This window comes from Rhinolophus sinicus, linkage group LG06 (genome assembly GCF_036562045.2).
Source record: "Rhinolophus sinicus isolate RSC01 linkage group LG06, ASM3656204v1, whole genome shotgun sequence".
NCBI lineage: Eukaryota > Metazoa > Chordata > Mammalia > Chiroptera > Rhinolophidae > Rhinolophus > Rhinolophus sinicus.
This window is the reverse complement of record NC_133756.1, coordinates 79703080-79728157: the sequence shown is the minus strand read 5'-3', so window position 1 is coordinate 79728157 and position 25078 is coordinate 79703080. Positions and strand designations below refer to the sequence as shown.

Sequence of the window (25078 nt, the reverse complement as noted above, 5' to 3'; positions counted from 1 at the left end):
AATAGAAGAAATTAAGAACTAAATAAACCGCTTAGGTAATAGAGTGGACCAGATGGAGGAAAGAATCAGTGACATTGAAGATAAAAACCTGAAAATTACACAGATGGAAGAAGAAAGAGACTTGAGACTTAAAAGAAATGAAAGAACTCTACAAGAACTTTCTGACTCCATCAAAAGAGCAATATAAGAATAATGGGCATACCAGAAGGAGAAAAAAGAGAGAAGGAAACAGAGAATGTATTCAAACAAATTGTTGATGAGAACTTCCCAAACTTTTGGACAGAACTGGACCCTCGAATCCAAGAAGCAAATAGAACACCTAGTTACTTCAATCCCAACAGGCTTTCTCCAAGGCACATTGTATTGAAGCTGTCTAAAATCAATGACAAAGAAAGAATCCTCAAGGCAGCCAGGGAAAAGAAGACGGTAACTTACAAAGGAAAGCCCATTAGATTATCATCAGATTTTTCAGCAGAAACTCTACAAGCCAGGAGGGAGTGGAACCAAATATTCAAACTATTGAAAGAGAGAAATCATGAGCCAAGAATAATATATCCAGCAAAGATATCCTTTAGATATGAAGGAGGAATAAAGACCTTTCCAGACATACAGAAGCTGAGGGAATTTTCTAATACATGACCTGCACTACAAGAAATACTAAAGGAGGCTATTCGACCACCATCAACAGGGACAATTTGTGGCAACCAAAACATAAAAAAGAGGAGAGTAAAGGCCTGAACCGGAATATGGGAATGGAGAAAGTAAGCGTGCTGAAGAAAACGGAATACTCCAAATATCAAACTTTCTTTTACATAAACTTAAGGGTAACCACTCAAAAAAAAAAATCCAGAAGTGAAACATATACTGTAATAAAAGAAGAAATAGAGGGAAACAGCATAGAATACCACCACTCAGAAATAATAGACAACAACAAAAAGGTAAAGAAACAATGAAGACATAGCCTTACCAGAAAACTAAAGATAGAATGATATCAATATCAATAATCACCCTAAATGTAAGTGGACTGAACTCACAAATTAAAAGGCACAGAGTAGAAGATTGGATTAAAAAATTAAACCCAACCATATGGTGTCTCCAACAGACACATCTCAGCTACAAGGACAAGCATAGACTCAAAGTGAAAGGGTGGAAATTGACATTCCAAGCAAATGGTACACAGCGAAAATCAGGTGTAGCCATAATGATATCAGATGAAACAGACTTCAAGGTGAAAAAGATAACAAGAGACAAAGATGGACATTTCATAATGGTGAAGGGGACTGTACAACAAGAAGACATAACAGTCATCAATATTTATGCCTCCAATCACGGAGCACCGAAATATACCAAGCAACTACTAACAGAACTAAAGGGAGAAATTGACCAAAACACAATTATAATAGGGGAATTAAATACATCATTGACAGCTATGGATAGATCATCCAAACAGAAAATAAATAATGAAATAGCAGCCCTAAATGACACATTAGATGAAATGGACATAATTGATATATATAGAGCACTTCAGCCTAAAACATCAGACTATACTTTTTTTTCTAGTGTACATGGAACATTCTCAAGGATAGACCATACATTAGGAAATAAAATCAGCCTCAGCAAATTTAAGAAGACTGAAATCATACTAAACATATTCTCTGATCACAAGGCTTCAAAATTGGATATCAACTGCAAAAAGAAAGCAGAAAAACACAAATACATGGAGATTAAACAACATACTTTCAAAGAACGACTGGATCAAAGAAGAAGTTAGAGGAGAGATCAAAAGATACATAGAAACAAATGAAAATGAAAATACATCCTACCAAAATTTTTGGGATGCAGCGAAAGCAGTTTTAAGAGGGAAATTTATCTCATCGCAGGCCTATCTCAAGAAACAAGAAAACTCCCAAATAAATAACCTCATGTTACACCTTAAAGAACTAGAGAAAGAAGATCAAATGAAAACCAAGATCAGCAGAAGAAAGGAAATAACAAAAATTAGAGCAGAACTAAATGAAATAGAGAACAAAAAGACAATAGAAAAAATTAATGTCACAAAGAGCTGGTTCTTTGAAAATATTAACAAAATTGACAAACCCTTTGCTAGACTCACTAACATAAAAAGAGAGAAGACACTAATTAACAAAATCAGAAACGAAAAAGGGGAAGTTATCACGGACACCACAGAAATACAAAGGATCATCCAAGAATACTATGAAGGACTATATGCCACCAAATTCAACAACCTAGAAGAAATGGACAAGTTCTTAGAAACATATAGCCTTCCAAGGCTGAACCATGAAGAACTGGAAAATCTAAACAGACCGATCACCAGTAACGAAATTGAATCAGTCATCCAAAACCTTCCCAAAAGCAAAAGTCCGGGACCAGATGGCTTCACTAGTGAATTCTACCAAACCTTCAAAGAGGATCTAATACCAATCCTGCTCAAAGTCTTCCAAAAATTTGAAGAAGAGACAGTACTCCCTAACTCATTTTATGAGGCCAACATTACCCTGCTACCAAAACCTGGTAAGGAAAACACAAAAAAAAAGAGAACTACAGACCAATATCTCTGATAAATACCGATGTAAATATCCTAAATAAAATTCTAGCAAATTGAATACAACAATGCATTAAAAAGATTATTCATCACGACAAAGTGGGGTTCATCCCCAGGGCACAAGGATGATTCAACATCCGCAAATCCATCAATGTGATATATCACATAAGCAAAATAAAGGACAAGAATCATATGATTATATCAATTGATGGAGAAAAAGCATTTGACAAGATACAACATACATTTATGATTAAAATACTTAATAAAATATGTATAGAAGGAAAATACCTTAACATAATAAAGGCCATATATGACAAGCCCTCAGCTAATCTCATAATTAATGGTGAAAAACTGAAGCCATTTGCTCTACATTCAGGAACATGACAGTGCTGTCCCCTATCACCTCTGCTTTTCAACATAGTGTTGGAAGTCCTTGCCAGAGCAATCAGGCAAGAGAAAGAAATAAAAGGCATCCAAATTGGGAATGAAGAAGTTAAATTGTCACTCTTTGCAGATGACATCATGCTATATATAGAAAACCCTAAAGACTCCACCAAAAAGCTATTAGAAACAATCAAAGAATACAGTAAAGTTGCTGGCTACAAAACAATGTAAAAAAGTCCATTGCTTTCCTATATACTAACAATGAAATCTCAGAAAAAGAAATGCAAAAAACAATTCCTTTTGCAATTGCAGCAAAAAGAATAAAATACCTAGGAATAGACTTAACCAAGGATGTGAAAGACCTATGTGCTGAAAACTATAAGACATTTTTGAAAGAAATTGAAGAACACACAAAGAAATGGAAAGACATTCGTGCTCATGGATTGGAAGAATCAACATAGTTAAAATGGCCATATTACCCAAAGCAATATACAGATTCAATGCAATCCCCATCAAAATCCCAATGGCATATTTTAAAGAAATAGAACAAAAAATCATCAGATTTGTTTGGAACCACAAAAGTCCCCGAATAGTCAAAGCAATCTTAAGAAAAAAGAACTATAATGGAGGTATCACACTTCCTGACTTTGGCTTGTACTACAGGGCTACAATAATCAAAACAGCATGGTATTGGCAGAAAACAGACACATAGACCAATGGAATAGAATTGAGAACCCAGAAATAAAACCACATAAATGTGGACAGATAATTTTGACAAAGAAGCTAAAAACATACAATGGAGGAAAGACAGCCTCTTCAATAAATGGTGCTGGCAGAATTGGATAACCACATGTGAAAGAATGAAACTGGACTGCTATCTGTCACCATGTACCAAAGTTAATTCAAAATGGATCAAAGACTTAAGCATAAGATCTGACACAATAAACTGCATAGAAGAAAACATAGGTACTAAACTCATGGACCTTGGGTTCAAAGAGCATTTTATGAATTTAACTCAAAGGCAATGAAAGTAAAAGCTAAAATAAACGAATGGGACTATATAAAACTTAAAAGCTTCTGCATAGCAAAAGAAACCATCAATAAAATAAAGAGGCCACCAACTGAATGGGAGAAGATTTTTGCAAACAGTGCCTCCGATAAGGGGCTAATATCGAAAATATACAAGGAACTCATGCAACTCAACACCAAAAAAACAAACAACCCAATTGAAAAATGGGCAGAGGACCTGAAGAGACATTTCTCCAAAGAGGACATACAAATGGCAAATAGACTATGAAAAAATGCTCAACATCACTAAGCATCAGAGAAATGCAAATCAAAATCACAATGAGACATCACCTCACCCCAGTCAGAATGGCTATCATCAACAATACAAATAGTAACAAGTGTTGGAGAGGCTGTGGAGAAAAAGGAACTCTCATATACTGTTGGTGGGAATGCAGACTGGTGCGGCTGTTATGGAAGGCAGTGTGGAGGTTCCTCAAAAAATTACGAATAGAATTACCATATGACCCAGCAATCCCTCTCCTGTGTATCTACCCAAAGAATCAGAAAACATTTATGCATAAAGACACGTGTGCTCCAATGTTCACTGCAGCTTTGTTTACGGTGGCCAAGACATGGAAACAACCAAAATGTCCTTCGATAGATGAATGGATAAAGAAGTTGTGGTATATATACACAATGGAATACTATTCGGCGGTAAGAAAAGATGATATAGGAACATTTGTGACAACATGGATGGATCTTGAGAGTGTAATGCTGAGCGAAATAAGTCAGACAGAAAAAGCAGAGAACCATGTGATTTCACTGATATGTGGTATATAAACCAAAAACAACAAAAGAACAAGACAAACAAATGAGAAACAGAAACTCATAGACACAGACAATAGTTTAGTGGTTACCAGAGGGTAAGGGGGGTGGGGGGGCGGAAGATGAGGGTAAAGGGGGATCAAATATATGGTGATGGAAGGAGAACTGACTCTGGGTGGTGAACACACAATGGGATTTATAGATGATGTAATACAGAATTGTACACCAGAAATCTATGTAATTTTACTAACAATTGTCACCCCAATAAATTTTAAAAATAAATTAAAACAAAATATTTAATCCATTTATACACTGGCATTTTCTTCATGGCATTATCCCCATAAACTTGGACTAAACCTGTGCCTGATTTCACTTCCACTCTTGCAAAGTTTAACAAGAAATTTAATGTTTGTTCAATGCTCTAATTCAAGCTTAGATATTCTTGTGATCACACACAAAAAAATGAACAACAACAATAGTAATGAACGCCACTCAGCAAGACACTGCCACATGTCAACATGCACACAGTTGTGAGACACTGACATACCAAGGTTATGGAACCTTACTGAGCTGTCTGTACAGTGTTGCCAATGTAAATGCATGGTGACAAGATCGCAAATTTAATTGTCAGACCTCATAAGCCTCGATCCCCCTTTCTATCTCTGAACCTCTCATACATGTGGGGTCTCTGCCTCTCTATGTATGTGAGATTCCCATACATATTAAATTTGGTAATTTGCTTGTGTTAATCCACCTCATGTCTATTTGATTATGAGACCGAAAGAAATTTGAGGATAGAGGAAAGAGTCTTCCTCACCCACACACCATCTTAAGCTATAGATAAGGAAGAGGGGTTGGGAGCTTGAAGGGGAGGAGGTTAGTTTTGAGAAGGTGTCCAGTGAAAGTATGGTAAACAAGGGTTGTTTAGTAGTGTGTTTTGCAGATTTAAGTCAATGCCTTCTCCTTTGATAAGAGCTGTTTTAAGAGTCTCCTCTTTCTGCAATAGGAGAGGGAGATACTTCTACAAATGGAATTATCAGGGTAAATTTCCTTCACAAAAGGGAAACTTATGCTCTGTGTTATAGCTTTTTCTGCATTTGCTGTTCCTCAATGGCCTTCAGTCCAAGATAGCCCGTGTGCCATATTTTTGTCTAATGTATTCTGGTCTCCTTCAATAGTTAAACAGATACAATCTATTGTATACCTGCCCATTGTTTATCCATCAAGATAAACAAGACCTAGTCCTCAAGGCTTTGACAGCACCATTTTTCATACATTGTTCATCCTGACATTACCTGGTAACTGGAATTTCAGTCCTCATTAGCTTATTGGCTTTATCCAGAGGTAAAGCAAATTCCTTATAAGACAGTAGGTGGTCTTTCAAATGGGAGGAAGGCACCCACTAGTTAAGCTCCCACCCTCCCCAAAGAACTGGGAGAGACAGGCACTATCTGTTTTGATGAGTACATTTCAAAAAGGTGGTTCCCAGTCCTTGAGGAAACAGTTGTGAGGCTGGCAAAATACTTACTTAGTCATTAAAAAAAATTTTGTACAATTGGAAAAGACAGAGAAAGAAATTCTGAAAGAAAAGGGAGAGGGGGAAGACACCACTTCTCATCTCTTCAACAGGGTGAATTAAGCTATGCCTCTTATTTTAATTTATATTTACCCTTCCAAGACCAACAGGCTCAAAAGTAGCTAGGTCCTCATGGGAAAAGCACTGATCTCACATCAAACCTGTTCGAATCTCACTCTTCCTTGTGCTGGATAAGTAAGTCAACTCTCCTCTCTGACTTGGTTCCTCACCATTGAAATGTGGATTATAATTGCTACCTCATAAGATCATGATAAATAAATGAGGTAATATTTTAAAGTCACCTAGAACACAGAGGGCACTTTGAAATGTTAATCTTTGAAATTAAAATGTACAATATCATGATGGTTGGAAGGGTAGGATAAAGAATATTTCACCAAATTCTAAAACACAGCAACTGGAGGATTCCTTTAACAGCAGCATGATATGGTTATGCGGCAGATCAGAGGGGAACACTCCTCCCAGCTGCTGGAAATACATTAAAGTAGCTCATTTTCCTAAGAGGTGTCTGAAAATATAAGTAGGTTAGGGAAGGGTTTAGGTTGCTTGTGAATGCTATCTGTAAACAGGCTGTCAGGGAAGTAGAAGGTGTTGGGGCAAGACCATAACTCTGAGGTTGACAGCTTTCAAGGTAAAGCCTTTCCGATGAAGTCGTCTTGGTGACACTGTCACAGGCAGTCTCTATCACAGGTTTGGACTTAGGGGATAATCCTGCTATTTCTGTGCTCTACATCCCACAGGTCCGCCAAGCCCCCCAGGATGACAGGCTGAATTTGCAGTAGTACCATCTTTACTACTTCCTTGCCAAAAAGCAGCATCGTTCAGCCTCCCACCCCACCACCAGACACCTGCCCACCTGTGCTCAAGATGGGGGAAGGAGGGAATAGAGAGCCACAGTGACCAAATTACATGCCCCTCTGCTCTCTTCAGCCCCCACTGCCACCCCCTGCATCTGTGGGGGCTGCCTTGCTGTTGCCTCAACAACAGGATTCCAGGGAGGCAGGTCTCATCCTGAGTAGCTGCTAGTGGTGCCCTCATGTGTTCTTAAGATTTCTCTGTGCTTCCTAACGCCAGATGGCACAGCCCCCACCCCCACCCTCCACAACCACCACTGGGGCTACTGAAGGTAGAAGGAGAGATGTCCTGTAGTGAAACTGCACTTTTTTGAGTTTTGAGTAGTTGAGGCCGGGAGAGGTTGAGAAGAGCAATAGACCATGGTGGCCTGAGCTTTCTGGGCTCTTCCCAGCTTGCTTTTCCCACCTTAAATGGCACCTGAGGAGAATCTGGAGGCTGAAAGGAGTAGAGCTCCCTCCTGCCTCTCCTATCTTCTCACTACCCTTACCGCCTGTCTTCTGCCAGAGTCATGAAGTGACTAGCATAGGGCCAGCCAAACACATGGGTGGTAAAATCTGATGCAAAGGAGGGCGGTGGAGAAAGAGACCAGCCAGAGTGACAACAGGAAGTCGATTTTCACAGCAGGGGTGGCTGGGGCTGGTGGGGGTGGAGTGAGGGGTGATGGGGGGAATGGAGTAGACGGCAGGCTCAAGGCAGGGTGATGGGGGTGACAGGGCCCTTAGGGAGGGCTAGATCAGAGCTAAGCCTGGCCCTGAAGTATGATTGAACAGCTCGAAGGGATTGAAGCCAGAGACAAAGGATTTGCTGGAGCCAAGAGCCCTGATGGAGCATGGTGGCCGCTTTGAGGCGGGGGCGGAGGGGGTTGATTTAACACTTTGGAAGGCAGGACCGGTGCTTCCGGACAGAACTGCGGACTGAGCTCATCCATCCCGGCCTGCCGAAGGCACAGTGACTGAGGAGGCAGGCTGAGGAAGGGGTAGCAGCTGCGCGGAGGAGAGCAGAGCTGGCTGGAAAACGCAGCCGCAAACACATTTCACCCGCAACACGCAAACAAATTCCAGGGCAGCTTTTCTCCTGGAAAAGAAAGCGTGGTTCGAACATACTGAATTCGCTGAAATAAATAGCTAATTAGTTCCAGATCACATCAGAAACTCAGATAGTAAGCAGGTGCAGGGTGGTGGGCCAGCAACCTCCTCCCGCCTCTGCTGGACCTAGCCTTCTCCAGGGTGCAGGGCGCCCTGGGATCTGCCGGAAAGGGAGTCCCAAAGCAGAAGTCTCAGAGAGCAGCTTGCCCTGACTCTGCTCCTTAGCTGTCTGGACGGCCTTATGACTATCACTGAGAGACCTGGTGGCATGAGGGAAAGAACAAGGCATGTGGAAACAACACATGAGAGATTTCATTCAGTCCAGTCTCTGTCTCTGTCACCTTAAACACCCTGATTGATTTCTCTAAGTGTCAGTTTTCTCAACTAAAAGAGATAAAACAAATGCCTGCCCCGAGTGCTCCCAGGGATTTTTCAGGAGTCAAATGACAAATGAGAAACAAAAACTCATAGACACAGACAATAGATTAGTGGTTACCAGAGGGTAAGGGGGGTGGGGGGTGGGAGATGAAGGTAAGGGGATCAAATATATGGTGATGGAAGGAGAACTGACTCTGGGTGGTGAACACACAATGGGATTTATAGATGATGTAATACAGAATTGTACACCTGAAATCTATGTAATTTTACTAACAATTGTCACCGCAATAAATTAAAAAAAAAAAAAAAAAGAATCAAATGGGAAAAGGTTATGTCACAAACCCTGGCCATTGTTATCCATTAGACACTAACTTCCACGAGGGAAGAAGGTCTCTTTTGCTTGCTTTTGTATCCCCTGCATTTAACATAATGACAGGTACAGTATTTGTTGAATGTTGTTGAAGGTGGACTATTCACTACTCCAGTCATTTACAAATGGACTGAACCCAAGAAAGTTGGGGGGTCCAACCTAGGGCTATTTGGTTGCGACACTGCCCCAAAGCCATCCCCAAATGATGTTTGGATTGGTCATCGTTTTGAATTAGCCATAGCTCTGTTGTCCTGAAAGACAGAGGATGGGGAGTTATTTAAAATTTGGTAGAGAGGGGTGGGCCATGAACTAGATTTCCCCTCCATGGTCCAAGAGCCTCATGTCAGGAGCAGTGCTGGGCTCCTGCCCCAGGAACTCTCTGTCTCCAGTCCCTCTTCAACTTTCTGATTCAGAAGCAGAGATGGGGAGGGACAGGGTCACTTTATGACCTTCATGTGCTATTCAGTCTGATATCTGGAGGTCACACAATGTATCAATCATCTTAAGCTGCATACACATTCCACACTAATTGTAATTTAGATATAACTAGGAGTTTAGTGACAGTTAACTAGTTGATATGTTTTATAGACATAATCAAACATCTATTAATTTTGACTTCACAGTTTTCTTTTGGCATCAATTCTTTGTCAGGTATCAAACACTTATGGAGGTCCTTACGAAGTTCAGAGGACTCAGGCACCAAAATAGGAGGGGCAGTCATGGTGTCAGGACACTATGCTCTCCTAGAGAAGGAAGAAGCAGCATGGTCTGTGGCTTCAGCAGTTTCCCAGGAAATAGAAGACATACATCTGTGTCCAGAAATGGTCACTATATAAGGTCAATTAAGTCCATGAACTCATCCTAGAAAGAGTACTATATACCTCATTGCTGAATATCACTATGGTCACCTTCGAAATACTCGCCTTGGGAAGCTATGCACTGATGCCAGTGCCTAGTCCACCCCTCAAAGCAATTTTGGAACTCTTTTTCTGGAATGTCCAACAGAGCTCTTGTCGTATTACCCTTGATGTCCTGAATGTCATCAAAATGTCTTCCTTTGATTATTTCCTTTATCTTCAGGTAAAGAAAGAAGCCACTGGAGGCCAGATCAGGTGAGTAGAGGTTGTTCCAATACAGTTATTTGTTTACTGGCTAAAAACTCCCTCACAGACGGTGCCGTGTGAGCTGGTGCATTGTCGTGATGCAAGAGCCATGAATTGTTGGTGAAAAGTTCAGGTCGTCTAACTTTTTCATGCAGCCTTTTCAGCACTTCCAAATAGTAAACTTGGTTAACTGTTTGTCCAGTTGGTAAAATTTATAATGAATAATCCCTGAGATCAAAAAAAGGTTAGCAACATCATTGCAACAAGTTCCCAAACTTAATTATCCGACCTTATATGCTGTGATCTTGGGTAAGCTGTGTGACTTGTCTGGGTTGCAACTTGGAAGCCCTTGGAATAGGGCTTGAGAAACAGGGATGGAGGCTACAGGGCAGAGGATGGTAACCAAGCTTTCTCTCCCCCAAATCAGAACACGTGGCTGAGAGCATGCATGGGGGGCCCAGGGCAAGGTGATCTGGATACCTGAAAGCTGAGCTGAGGGTATACTTGTTTCTCTTTGGGAGGCAGAGATCCTTGCCAAGTGGGACGAGCTAGCCCTCCTCTGCCTTGCCGTTCCTGCAGATGAAGAAGAGGCTCAGTCAGACCCCAGCCTCAGTACATCAGTGTTTGCCCCTCTCCTTATAGGTCAGTAAAAACAGCACCAAGAAGAGAGTCCTTGCTTCACAGTGGCTTATCCTGAGCACTTTGGGGAGAGAAAGGGGAAGGAATAACAAAAGACAACATTTAATCAAAACTCATTGTGAACCAGGCTGTGCTCTAAGCATTTTATGTATATTAACATGTTTAATTCTCACAACAACCATAGGATGTACGTACTATTATTATCCCCATTTTACAAATGAGGAAACTGAGGCACAAGATGAGAAGTAACTTGCTCAGGATCATGCAGCTATAAAAACAGCACTATTTCTGCTTTCATGGAGTTCACAGTTTAAGCAATGCGTAAGAGTGAATTGAGCACCTAGTATGTACCCAGCTCTATACTAGGTACTAGGAGATAAGAAAAAAGGCAAGATATTGATCCTGCCTTTCAAGGAGTCTAATTGGGAAAGTAAGACAACCAGTCCCTAAATTCCATGAGGTAGGGACACATCTGTCTGATTATTTCCCCATCTCTAATGCTGGCATGATACCTGTAATAAATATTTCTTGAATGATTTATTGGAACAAATATATGTGTTAATTTCATATTGCTGCTGTAACAAATTATTATAAATCAAAGGATTTAAAACAACACGAAGTTCAGAGGACCCAGGCACCCAAACAGTTTAATCATCTTATAATTCTGGAGGTTAGACGTCCAAAATGGGTCTCACCAAACTAAAATCAAGATATCGGCCGAGCTGCATTTCTTCTGCAGGCTCTAGGGGAACATTTGCCTCCTTCTGCACCTTAAAGAAGCTGCCTACATTCCTTGGCTTGTGGCCCCTTCCTCCATCGCCAAAGCCAGCAACATAGCATCTTCAAATCTCTCTCTGACTCTGACCCTAACTCTCCTGATTCACACTTTCATTTATAAGGACCCTCGTGATGATATTGGGCCAATTTAGATAATCCATAATAATCTTTCCATCTCATCAGCTGGTTAGCAAATTTAATTCCATCTGCAGCCTTCATTCCCCTTGCAATGCAATATAACATATACATAGGTTCTGGCATTTAGAATATAGACATCTTGGGAAGGGGGCATTTTCTGTTTACCATCATAGGGTTATAAATGTGGCAAGTTAACTCCTCTGACCCTTAGTCTTTTCCTTTAAATTAGGAATAATTTTATTTTTCCAAATGTTCCAACAGATCAGAAATATCAGTGTTACACATAATATGCCCATCTTCTTCAGTCTTTATCTCTGGTCCTTCATCAAGTCCTGTCCATTTTACCTCTCAAATGACTCCCAAGTCTTTCTCTCCATTTCTGTTAACAAGTCCCAGATCATCCTTTAATAGCCGCATACCTGGTCAACTGAAGTGACCTGTCAACCTGTCTCCCAGGGTCTATTCCAGCCTTCCTTAACCTTTTCCACGACTGACAAGGCCACCTCTCCAACACAGTCTCATACTATCTCTCTCACTCACAGAATCCCAGGCACTCTGGCCTTAATGGGTGTGTTCCTCAAACTAATCTCATTTCTTCCTCTGAGCCATTGCTCTTGCTGTTTTGTTGCTTGGAACCTTCTTATCCTGGCTCTACACATGGCTGGTTTTTTCTCTTCCTTCAAGTTTACTTCAATGGTTACCACATCAGAGGGGCCTTCCCCAAACACACTTTCTATGACCCTGATCAGTCATTTTCTATAGTTATTACCCTGTTTTATGTCAGTCTGGGCACATAGGTCCTGGGAAGGCTGGGGCTCTGGCAATAAAATGTCTTCTTTCTGATACAAAATGTGTGTGGTTTTTTTTTCATATCACAACCAATTCTTCAATTCTCTGACACCAACTAGGTGTCCTACAATTCAATCCTGTCCTGACACTAGCTACCCAGAGTTAGCGTCACACCCCACAGGTTTAAGGGCTCAGTCCCACAAAACTGCCCCACTTCAGATTCTAGTAGTAGGTACCCACACTTTTGACTGGCCAACTGTAATTTAGGGGTTCTCACAACCTCCTCTCAGGTACAATAATTCCACAGAGCAACTCACAGAACTCAGAAAAGCACTTTATTTATGTTTACCAGTTCATTATAAAGGATACAACTGAGGAACAGCCGAATGAGAGCTGCATAGAACAAGGTATGGGGGGCATGGGGGCAGAGCTTCCATGCCTCTCCAGTGCCACCTTCCCAGCACATCAGTGTGGTCGCCAACCCAACAGCTCTCTATGCCCAATGAGTTCAGTGTCTTGTGGAGGTTTTATTACATACACTAGATTGATTAAATCACCATCCATTAGTGAATGAAGTCAATCTACAGCCTCTCTCCCCTCTCTGGAAGTCATCAGGATGGGAGTGAAAGAACTAATCTGCTAATCATGGTTTAGTCTTTCTGGCAACAAGCCCCTATTCTGAAGCTATCTAGTTTTCCTACCCCACCCCACCCAACTGGAGTCATCCAATTAGAACACAAAAGACACTCATCGCTCAGGAGATTCCAAAGGTTTTAGGAGCTCTTTGCCAGGAACCAGTGGCAAAGACCAAATGTGTATTTTTTCTTATACCACAGGCAACTTGCTATATTACTCAGTAGTCCTTAGAGGGAGGAATAAGTATGGGCTGAACTAGAGTTTCTCAAAGATCCCTCCTTGTTGTCATGTAGCAACCTACCCGTCTGTCCCCTCGTACCTACCCCTAAGGAAAGGAGAGTCTGTGAGACTAATCCTTTCAGGGACTTCACTTCACCTTTATGTTTACAGCTTATGTCTCCCTGTTTGGCCCCAGGGGATGGCTGGTCAGCCAATGATGGGTAAGATTCCCCATGGGGGAACTACCTAAGCCAGGCACAGCCACGTGGAGACCAACAGGAGAACCCACAGGGTTGATAGAGTTGGGCATAGACCCTCACCTTCCCCCAGCTAAAGAGAGCTTCTGCCTTTGTGTCTGCATTCCTTCCCACAACCTGCTTGGGAAGAGATTCAATGATGTGTTAACATCAGTTCTCCATCTATTCATATCAGTAAGTTTCAGCATAAAGATTTCGTTCCTTAGGAAGGTACGTCCTGAGACTTACGGTTCCGGCTGCTTGCAGGCAAGGGTGATTAGCTCGAATCAGTTTCCTAGTATCGTGTATGAAATTCACAGACCACGGAGAAAACAATGCTACTTCCTTGTATGTGAATCAATAAAAGCCACAAGGTGGCCCGATTCGGGGCTCTCAGTCCTTTGAGGTCGTGAGACCCTTGGCCCCCTGTTTCATAACTTTCTTGATTTCGGTTTCTTTCTTAACCCTTAGCTGCCCCTTCTCGTTTGCTCAGTGCCTGTGTTGCACTGGACGCAACACCTCCCAATGGACATCTGTGAGTCACCCAGCAGAGCCTGGGTTCCTTTGTGTGGGATGGTTTCTAGGTCAGCGCCATCCTGCACATCACCTTCATAATCAAGCCCTAAGAGAAAGACCTGGAGAGACAAAAAGTTGAACAAAGATCCTCTCTCATGTCCTTTAAGCTCCTTCATCGAGGATCTCCTCCATTTCCCAGGCTGAATCTTTGTGTATGGGGAGCAGGACACAGGCCTTCTTTGGTAATTAAGAGTCCTAATCCCCATTTTTCCAAGAGCTCACTTGGCTTAGGCTTGATCAATTTATGATGAAGACTTCTTTTCCTCCCCCTCCTACCCAAACATGCAAACATCTCATCTCTCCAGAGGGCAAAGAAGCTATAACAAGTTTCTCAGGTGTGTAGACAGAGAGATGAAAACAAACTCTGCCCTAGGTGATTTTCTTCTCTGGATTATAAACCAATGTAGTTTCTGAGTGAAATCAGATCCATTCTGATTCATTTCACACTGGGAAAGGTTTTGTGCATAAGAGAGATGGAGATCCCAGAGGCCCCTTTTAGTTGATTTAACAATTCCCTTTCAAGCTTCTATTCTTTCATTTGGAAGCAGAAGTTGCTTGTTCCCCAAGCACACACATATGCCAGGCACATGTGCACATAACCCACTGGTTTCAAATTTTGTATTTCTCCAAGCCCTGAAGACTGAAATATCCCCATGAACCAAGAGTTAGGGGACAATTTCCCCATCTTCTCCATTTAGCATCTGCTGGGAAATGCCTGAAAAGGAGTCCAGGGAAAATCTACAAGAACCAGGAGGAAGGAGGCAAAGTGCTCCTCCTGCCCAAGAAAGCTGGCATTCCTGCAATGTCTAGTTCAGAAGGACCGCTGTGGCTCCAGACCCACTTCTCAAGTCTGAGTTTAATTTCGGTTTTGGTGGGAGGCCCCTGAGCTAAGAATAAAGACCCACAAGGTATGGGATAGCCGTGAGACAGGTCACTGGGCAGGACCTCATCCGTTCTCTGGGCAGGACTTTAAAAAGGCATCTAGGACAACCCTTCATCCCAATGCCAGACACAGCAGGAGGTAGATGGAGCAGAAATGGAGTATAAAGAGCTTAGCTGTGGCCCCAGCTCCCCTGTTGTGTGACCTTGGTCCAGTCACTTAACCACTGCACCTTGTTTCCTTGCCTGTACAATGAGTGTAATGAAATCTGATTACCTTACAGGAACAAAAGAGAGTGGATGTAAAGATAGTTTGTAAACTGCCAAGTCCTATGGAAAGGTGAAATATTAGGGGTACCTATCTTGGATGATGTTCGCAACATTCCTGTTTGTAAATGTTTTCAGGGCAAGGGGCACTCCAACAACAACTGCCATTGTCTCATAACTATTTGGGAAGTGCTTCCTAGCATTCACCTGAATTACTTTTGAAACAACTTATGTTTTATGTCATAAGTGGACCTAAGCATGTTTCACTGTGATGACCCAGCTGTGTTTACTGTCTGTGTGCATGCACTCCATGTGTGTCCCACTACAGGATTATGAGCTGGGCGAGGGTGAGGAAGCCATGATGCTGGGAAGTTCTGCCCTCTGAGGCCTGGGCCACACAGAGCTTTGAACAGCACAACACCTCCATTGCCCAGCAAGTCAGAGTGAAGTTGGACTGCTGGAAGGGTCTCTGTGCTTTCCTCATCAGAAGTAAAGGCATCTGAGCAGCTTTGTTTTTCAAATCAATGGGTGTAATAATCTACCCAGAATTTGAGTTTTGAAATGTGTCATTTTTATCTGTGAAATTTGCACCCACTGACCTCATAACCTTCCTGATAATGGGGGACTTTCTCACCTTCTACTTTCAATTTAATCTGCATCTGATGCTGGCCGATCTCAGGCTCACGTGCATCTTTTAGAGCCATTCCCTTCCACTTAGGAGTAAATGATAATCCCAGGGAGCCCTGCTGAGGGAATAGCACTCAGCCTGGTGGGGTGGCACTCCTTCTCTCTTGCTCTTTTAGGACACTGCCTAGCAAACACAGAGGCTCCAGTGTGCTGGGATTTGAAACCAGCCTCGGTCTGAACCCAATTTCAATCACACAACCCTGTCTGTGAGCATAAACACTGGTTTTTCTCTCCTAATGACTCCCTTAACTGAGCTGATGGCTGTCCTCTCTCAGGGACCTGTCAATAAGAGTGACAGAGAAAGATAACCCCTAGCCTCTGTGTCCCTCTGCCCCTCCTCCCCTCTGTCTTTCTGAAGCAGAAATGCCCAGATGGATGCATTCTTTGGATGTACCCAGAGCTAAATGAGAGGAGACACTAGTCTGAGAGACAGGAGTTGGGCTGCATGGTCTGCACAGGGCTCTCTCTCTCCTACCAGGTCCTTCTCAGTTCCATTAACTTTGCCCTGCATGCACTGTGTTAATGGGCTGGGAAGGACAGATCACCCTGCTTGCCTGCCGAGAGGAGGGGGATGCCATTTGTTGCCAACTTTAGCATTGATGTGGGTGATGGGGTGGAACAGGGCTCAGGACCCAGGCAGGCCCTGGCTTGTGAACTGGCCCCCCAATCATTACCTGACTTCAGGAAGAAGAAAACAGTTCTCACCCCACCCCAGAGTGACATGATGGGCATCTGTGATGCTGACGGAGCTGGAAGGAAAATTCCTCAGGTCCACTTTCCCCTTCATTGATCCTCAGAGCCCTCCCTCAATACCAAGGGACACTCAATCATGTAAACTTCCTAAGTGCAGTAAAAGGGTCTGTGAATATGAATCCTTTTTATTTTAACTCTTCCATTTCTGCTATTGGATTTCATAATTCACTTATATGTTTGCTAAGCAGAAGAGGCTGCATGGTGAGGCTCCACTGAAGCAGATGGAGAAGCAGCTTGGCAAGGTTGAATGTCACAGGCCTGAGTAGTGCTGACACCCACCCTCATTGTCCCCATGCTGGACTTTGTTTGCAACCTCCTGAGTTGGAGAGTTCTTCTTGTCATGCTTCATCATGCCATCTCTCAGGATGGAACTTGACACAATCTTATCAACTGAGGCAGATGGTATACTGGGAGACAGGAGCCCAGAGCAGAACTAGATGGGGCTTAGCAAAGACTGTCTCCTATATAGAACCACATGACCTAGACATGAAGGTGGGTACCTGATAAGGGCAATCAATTCATAGGCTGACCAGGGTCCCATGAAATGCCAGACACATAAAGCAATAAGCTAAACTAATAAGGGTCTCTCTCTATATATATATGGAAAAAAGAAAAGAATAAAGCCATTGGCATGGGAGTGAAAAGTACTATGAAGAAAATTAAGTCAAGGCAAGAAGGTGTATCATGACGGGGTGCTATTTTTATGGGGGGGGAATGGTCAAGGAAGGTCTCTTAGGAAGAGGTATAGGAGTCAAGTACCCCATTTCTTACCTCCCTACTTAGTGTATCAGTTCCTCTGGTGTCCAAAACAACAAGCCCTGAGCTAAGCACCTCCTATTAGGAGTAATGAGCAAAAGAGATGTCTATGAACCCCAGGGCCTGACTATCTCTGAGTTCAGAGACACGGGGGAACACTGAGAAAGTGAAGAGAAAGCCACTGCCTTCAGGGAGGTGGGGTGATTACACAAGAAAGGGCATAGGCATGTACACAGAAGCAGAGGAACAAATGCCAATTAGTGTGATGCAAAGTGACCATCTGTCAGGCAGTCTGCATGAGGGGAAGGGGCATCATTCGTCTCTATGATATTCTCCATACAAGTGCAATCTGAATGTCACAGGTTTCCCCAGCTGGGAAATAAAAAGGTATTTCCACTTACCTGAATGTCTAAATTTTGATGCGCCAGCTGTGTGGTGGAAGGAAGTCCAGTCTTTCAGGGGAGTCCCTGCTCCCATATATTCCTGCAATTCTTCTGGGAAGTCCCATGTGGACACAGAGCACCCTGGCCTTATTTTGCTCCCACTATCTAAGTTCCAGGCTCAACAGCATCCCTGAGGTATCACATCTAGTGCTCCATTCTATTACCAGTATTTTGCCACTGCCAAGCCTATTGCCACCGTGGTGAAGCCCAAAGTCAGTGACTATAGACGATGTCTGATTTTGCCACCACTGGCAAAACTGAAACTCGTTATGGTCATTCTTGAAAAGGGGAAATGCTCATAGCACAAGAGTAATACAAAGGTTGGTACTTAAAACGTTATCCAGTTAGTCAAACAACTCATCCACTCCCCTGGACAGGTTGCTGGGAAGGCCTCCACCATGGCCCCCATCCCTGATGGCCATGCCAGAGCTTTCACAATCCAGGACATGCACTGCTCCAATGAGCCCTACCACCTGTTTCTACTCCAAGAGCAGCTCTGAGTTTGCAAACAAGGAGAATGCTTCCTCTCACTCAGTCAAGGAATGTCACATAGCAAGGATTTCTGAGCAGGAGCAGCCACATGTTACAGATAAAGGGACACATATGCCCCCTTTATCTCAAGCCTCATCAAGGAGTTAGGTCACAAAGATGTGATGCATCAACACTCCCCTATGAAGGATGTAGCCTGTGATCTGCTCTGGCTTACTCTTCCAGCCATCTTTCTCACTCAAGTGAGTTCTTTTTGAGAGTCCCTGTCATTCTCCCATGTGATTGCTTTCCTTTGGGTCTCATCCATCCCACTGTTCAGTCCATCCCACCATCTATCAGACGTATTTGTGTCTGTGTCCCAGTAGTAGATGAGGTTTGTCCTTTAATCCCAGGAAGCTCCCTTGTCCTTATGTAAATCAGTGCATGCATGTTGGGCAAAGTAGTGACCAACAACTCCAATTATTAGGAATACCCAACACACCATTTTCTGGTCAAGATAGTGGAGTAGATAAATGCTGTTCTTGTCTCTTCTCATGACCACATCAAAATTACAACTAAACTCCAGAACAACCATCATTGAGAATGGCCTGAAGTCTAGTTGAACAGAAGTCCTACAACTAAGGACATACAGAAAAAGCCACCTTGTGACTGGTAGGAAGGGTGGAGATGCAGAATGAGCTGGTTCCATACCCGCATGTGGCAGTTAAAAATTGAGAGGGATATCTCAGCTGTGGAGGTCGCCCCTGAGGAATGAGGGGTCCCAGTCCCACACCAGGCTCCAAGCCCAAGGTTCCAGTCCTGGGAAAAGAACTCTCCACAACTTCTGGCTGTGAAAACCAGCAGAGATTGTGGCTGAGTGAAACAGAGAGCTGCTGGAGTCCTAGGGCTTGCACATGAACTTACTCACTGACAGACTCACTCACTCTGAGCTCCTGTGCTGGGGCAGCAACTCAAAAGATTCCAGGGACAAACAGGGAGGAACTGAGTTGTCTAGCTTCAGGGCAAGGGCTGGAGGGGCAGTTTTCTGCCAGACAGAAGTGCTAGCAGAATCCACTATTTCTTTTTTGAGACCTCACCCATCCTGGCATGCAGATGCAGATGGCTGCCATATCTGAGTCTCCATCAACCTGACTAACACCATTCGCCCCACACTGGTGATTGCCGCATCCAAATTGTGGACCCACCCAAGCCACTTCCAGTAGCTTTTCCATACAAACAGCCTGTCTTGGTTCATGCTACAGACTTTCCAAAAATCTCTTAAAGGTTCACAAACCCCAAACAAGCAGCATCTGGCCTCAGTGTGACCCATATCTCTTGCATAGCAGCCCAAGCCTGGCACTAGTGGCAGCCAGCCACAAATTATGGCTTTGCCTCTTGCAAGCACCTCCATGCCCAGTTCAGATGGCTGCCATCTGGGGATTGCTTTGTGGCTCATGCAGGTGGCCTGGGGCAGAGCACAGGCTGCAGCTGAACTTGGCGTACAGCGGGACCCCTCACAGGCAGCCCTGGGATCAACACACCTGGTGGCCAGCTTTGGACTAAGCCAGAGCACCACACAGCTGCCTCTGTGGGCAACACACCCAAAGGGCAGACGGCGCAGGCATCAGAGACCCGCGAAAGTGAACCCTGCTCTGTAGGGTCAGCTCCTGCATCACAGCACCTCCAATGTGGTCACAACCAGTCCTCACAACCAATCAGCCCAAGGGTGAATCTCTCCCATTGATGTGCGAACACCAACCAAGGCTTGACTGAAACAGGAGGGTACACACAACACACACAAGAGACATGCCTGGAGCATCTGGCTCAGATGACCAGAGAAAATGCACCACTGGGCCCCACAGGAAACCTACTATATAATGCCACTCTACTAAGACTAGGAGACATAGCAGCTCTAACCTAACACATAGAAACAAAAACAAGGAGGCAGCTAAAATGGGGAGACATAGAAACATGTCCCAAATGAAAGAAAATAACAAAGCTCCAGAAAAAGAACTAAACAAATTGGAGAAAAACAATCAAATAGACACACAGTTCCAAACATTGTTTATAAGGATGTTCAATGAACTTAGGGGAAGAGTAGATAAACTCAGTGAGAAATTTAACAAAGAGATAGAAAACATAAAAATGGAGATAAAAAACATTTAAAAATAAAGAGTCAGAATGAAGAATACAATAACTGAAATAATGAACACCTTAGAAGGAATTAGCAGTAGATTAGGTGAAGCAGAGGATCAAATCAGCAATTTAGAAGATAAGGTAGCAGAAAACACCAAAACAGAACAGCAAAAATAACCCAACAAAGTGAGGAGAGTTTAAGGGGCCTCTGGGACAACATCAAGCATACCAACATTATCATCATAGGGATACCAGAAGGAGGAGAGAGAGAACAAGGAATTGAAAACATATTTGAAGAAATAATGATGGAAAATTATCCTAACCCAGTAAAGGAAATAGATATACAAGCCCAGGAAGTGCAGAGTCCCAAACAAGATGAACCAAAAGAGGGCCACACCAAGACACATCATAATTAAAATGCCAAAGCTTAAAGACAAAGAAAGTTCTGATGTGATACAGAATTGTACACCTGAAATCTATGTAACTTTATTAAAAATTGTCACCCCAATAAACTTTGATTTAAAAAAAAAAGACAAAAAGTTCTTAAAAACAGCAAGAAAGCTCTTCCATCACCATTTAAAATCCAGCTCCACACAACACTCAGCCACCACTGCTGCCAAGACTCAGACTGCACACCAGCAACCCCCAGTCAACAACTCCACCACCACGGAGGACATAAATGAATACAGCAACATAAAGAAATTTCAGAGGGATCCAAGATCAGCGCAAGCAAGAATCAGTAGAATAATGGTAAAATCTTTATTGGAGGCTTGAGATGGGACACAAGTAAGAAAGATCTCACTGAATATTTGTCTTGATTTGGGGAAGTTGTAGATTGCACAATTAAAACAGAACTAGTCACTGGAAGATCAAGAGGATTTGGACTTGTGCTTTTTAAAGATGCTGCTAGTGTTGATAAGGTTTTGGAACTGTAGGAAAACAAACTGGATGGCACATTGATAGACCCCCAAAGGGCCAAAACTTTAAAAAGAAGGGAAGCTCCCAAAAAGGTTTTTTTTTGGATGGATTGAGCTCAGATACTTCTGAAGAACAAATTAAAGAATATTTTGGAGCTTTTGGAGATATTGAAAATATTGAATTTCCCATGGATATAAAAGCAAACGAAAGAAGAGAATTTTGTTTTATCACATATACAGATGAAGAGCCAGTAAAGAAATTGTTAGAAAGCAGATGTAATCAAATTTGTTCTGAGAAGTGTTAAATCAAGGTTACACAACCCAATATATAGATGATGTATTACAGAATTGTATACCTGAAATCTATGTAACTTTACTAACAACTTTCACCCCAATAAACGTTAATTTAAAATAATAATAATAGTAATAATAATAATGCTTCAAAGTTGCACAACCCAAAGAGGTATATAGGCAGCAACGGCAATGACAAAAAGGAGGAAGAAGTGCTGCAGCTGGTGGACAAGGTGTTTACTAGGGATTGTGGCCGAGGTCAGGGTCAAAACTGGAACCAAGGATTTAAAAACTATAATGATTACGGATACAGAAATTACAATAGTGCCTATGGTGTTGATCAAAACTATAATGGCTATGGTGACTATGATTATATTGCGTATAACTATGGGAACTATGGATATGGACAGGGATATGCAGACTACAGTGGACAATAAAGCACTTATGGCAAAGCACCTCAAGGGGGTGGCAATCATCAAAACAATTATCAGCCATAATAAAGGAGGATACTGGGGAGAAAACAGGAGGAGATTGTTAAAGTAACCCATCTTGCAGAATGACATTGAAGATTGGCCTTCTGTTGATCTAAGATGATTATTTTGTAAAAGACTTTCTAGTGTACAAGACACAACTGTGTCCAATTGTATATAGCCATCGATTAGTTTTCTTTGTTTTTACTTTGTCTTTTGCTCTCTGTGTTATGACTCAATGTGGACTTGTGTTTATACAAATTTTATTTGTATGAATTCATGTTAAACCTTAAATAAATGCTTGCTTATGTGAAAAAAAAAGCAAGAGAAAAGCAGTTATTTACAAGGGAGCTCCCGTAAGACTGTCAGATGAGTTCTCAACAGACACTTTGCAGGCCAGAGGGATTGGCATGAAATATTCAAAGTGATGAAAACAAGGACTTGCAAACAAGATTACTCTACTAAGAAAAACTATAATTTAGAATTAAAAGACAGATTAAAGAGCTGCCCAGACAAGAAAAATGTAAAGGAATTCATCACCTCCACACAGTATTACAAGAAATGTTAGAAGGACTGCTTTAATAAGAAGAAAACAAAGAAGATAAAAAATATGAATAATAAATTGGAAATAACTGCATATCAATCAACAATTAGTTTAAATGTAAATGTATTAAATGCTCCAATCAAAAGATAAGGTAGCATAAAAATTAGGGATAACGTTATAGAAATGGTGGTGTGAGGTGAGCCTCTAGAAATCTCCCCTGGAATTTACAACAAATTGAACAACTGTAACTCCACAAAGGACTCCCTGCACAGCAGACAGGCAAGACAAAGAGAAGCGCAACTAAAAGCATCTAAAGGTAGGCAAATTGGTTGAGCAGGGGAGGAGGGAAGCAGGAAGTTTGGAGACAGAGGCCACGTGGGCGCAGGACACAGACCTAGCTCAGAGCTCAGAGCTTCTTGCATTCCAGAGCTACCACAGCCATGGGAGAGGGAAAAATTCGGACTGCTACCGCTCCCCTTAAGGCCCACAGTCACACCTGAGGGCTCAGCATATAATACGGCTGAACCCAATGCTCCTCGGAGCAAACTGAAGAAAGGAGGGTGTAAACAGAGGTTTAAGCCCTAACTGCCAAGCAGAGGACAGAAGGCTTAGGTGAGGAGCCTAGCCAACCCCTCTCAGCCCTCCCAGAGCTCGCCCCACCCCCACCCACCCAGTGCTAGAAGCGGAAAGGTAGCAGTGTCAGATCAAAAGACCACAATATTTGCAGTTCTGAGAACTGTGATCAGCAGCCACGGACTCGTGGCCCAACCAGTTCCAGCAAAGGAGAGGGAGCCTTGGGTGCATGATGAGCTGTGCTTGTGGTCGCCAACATGGCTCAGAGCCAATTCTCACAATCCACCCCACCCCTGCCCCTGCCTATCTGGGCAGATACCTACAGGGGAAAACAGAGCCTCTGAAATTCAGGATCTGAATTTGGTGCAGGAAGAGCTTTGGAACTTCAGAAGCTTTGCACATCCCCCAGTGGAGGCAGTACCCTGAGACTCAGGCATCCTGCTAACAAAGAGGAAGCCCACATTCCAGGAAATTCCCCCATTGTGAGAGAAGCAAGAACAGTGCAGAGAAAATATAAAACTACAGTGTGAGAGAGAATTAAAGGCTGCAATTGGAAAGAAAATAAAGCATTCTACCAACACCTACTGGAAAGCAAAGGAAAGACCACTTCATATCAACTTATTGTTGAACCCACTCCTATAGATGCCCAGGAAGACAAATAATTTAGTGATTGCCATGAATAACAAGGTAACAAGGCAGCTTAGAAAGAAAATGAAAAGTCTACAGAAAATGAACTTAAAAACATGGAAATATGTGACTTAAATGATAGAGAACTCAAGATTGCAGTTCTGAAAAAACTCGATAAGATGCAAGAAAACACAGACAGGCAGTTTAATGAACTCAGAAACACAATCAAAGAACAAAACGAACATTTTACCAAAGAGATTGAAATAAAATAAAATAAAACAAATAGAATTTCTGGAGATTAAGAACTCAATAGAAGAAATGAAGAATGAAATAGCCAGCTTAGCTAATAGAGCTGATCAGATGGAGGAAAGTATCCGTGACATCACAGATAGAAATCTGGAAATGGCACAAATGGATGAAGAGACTCTTGAGAGTTAAAAAAAAAAGTGAAAGAATATTACAAGAACTTTCTGACTCCATCAGAAAGAGCAATATAAGAACAATGGGGATACCAGAAAGAGAAGAAAGGGAGAAGAGAATAGAGAGGAAACAAACAAAGAGTGGACGAGAACTTCCCAAACTTGTGGAAAGAACTGGATCCTCAAATCCAAGAAGCAAATAGAACACATAATTACTTCAATCTGAGCAGGCCTTCTCCAAGGCACATTGTATTAAAGCTGTCAAAAATTAATGACAAAGAAAGAATCCTCAAGGCAGCCAGGGAAAAGCAGACAGTAACCTACAAAGGAAAGCCTATTAGAATATCATCCGATTTTTCAGCAGAAACTCTACAAGCCAGGAGGGAGTGGACTCAAACATTCAAACTAATAAAAGAGAGAAATTATGAGCCAACAATAATATATCCAGCAAAGATATCCTTTAGATATGAATGAGAAATAAAGACCTTTCAAGTCATACAGAAGCTGAGGGAATTTTCTTTTCTTTTTTTTTTTTTAAATTAAAGTTTATTGGGGTGACAATTGTTAGTATAGCTTCATAGATTTCAGGTGTAAAATTCTGTAATACATTTTCTATATCTCACATTGCGTGTTCACCACCCAGAGTCAGTTCTCTTTCCATCACAATATATTA

The 25078-nt window shown here is 42.3% G+C and overlaps 1 pseudogene; it reads left to right on the top strand.

The window, feature by feature from the left end:
* Positions 1-22269, top strand: part of LOC109438787 (heterogeneous nuclear ribonucleoprotein D-like) — an 81416-nt pseudogene extending 59147 nt beyond the window's left edge.
* The last annotated feature ends 2809 nt before the right edge of the window (positions 22270-25078 follow it).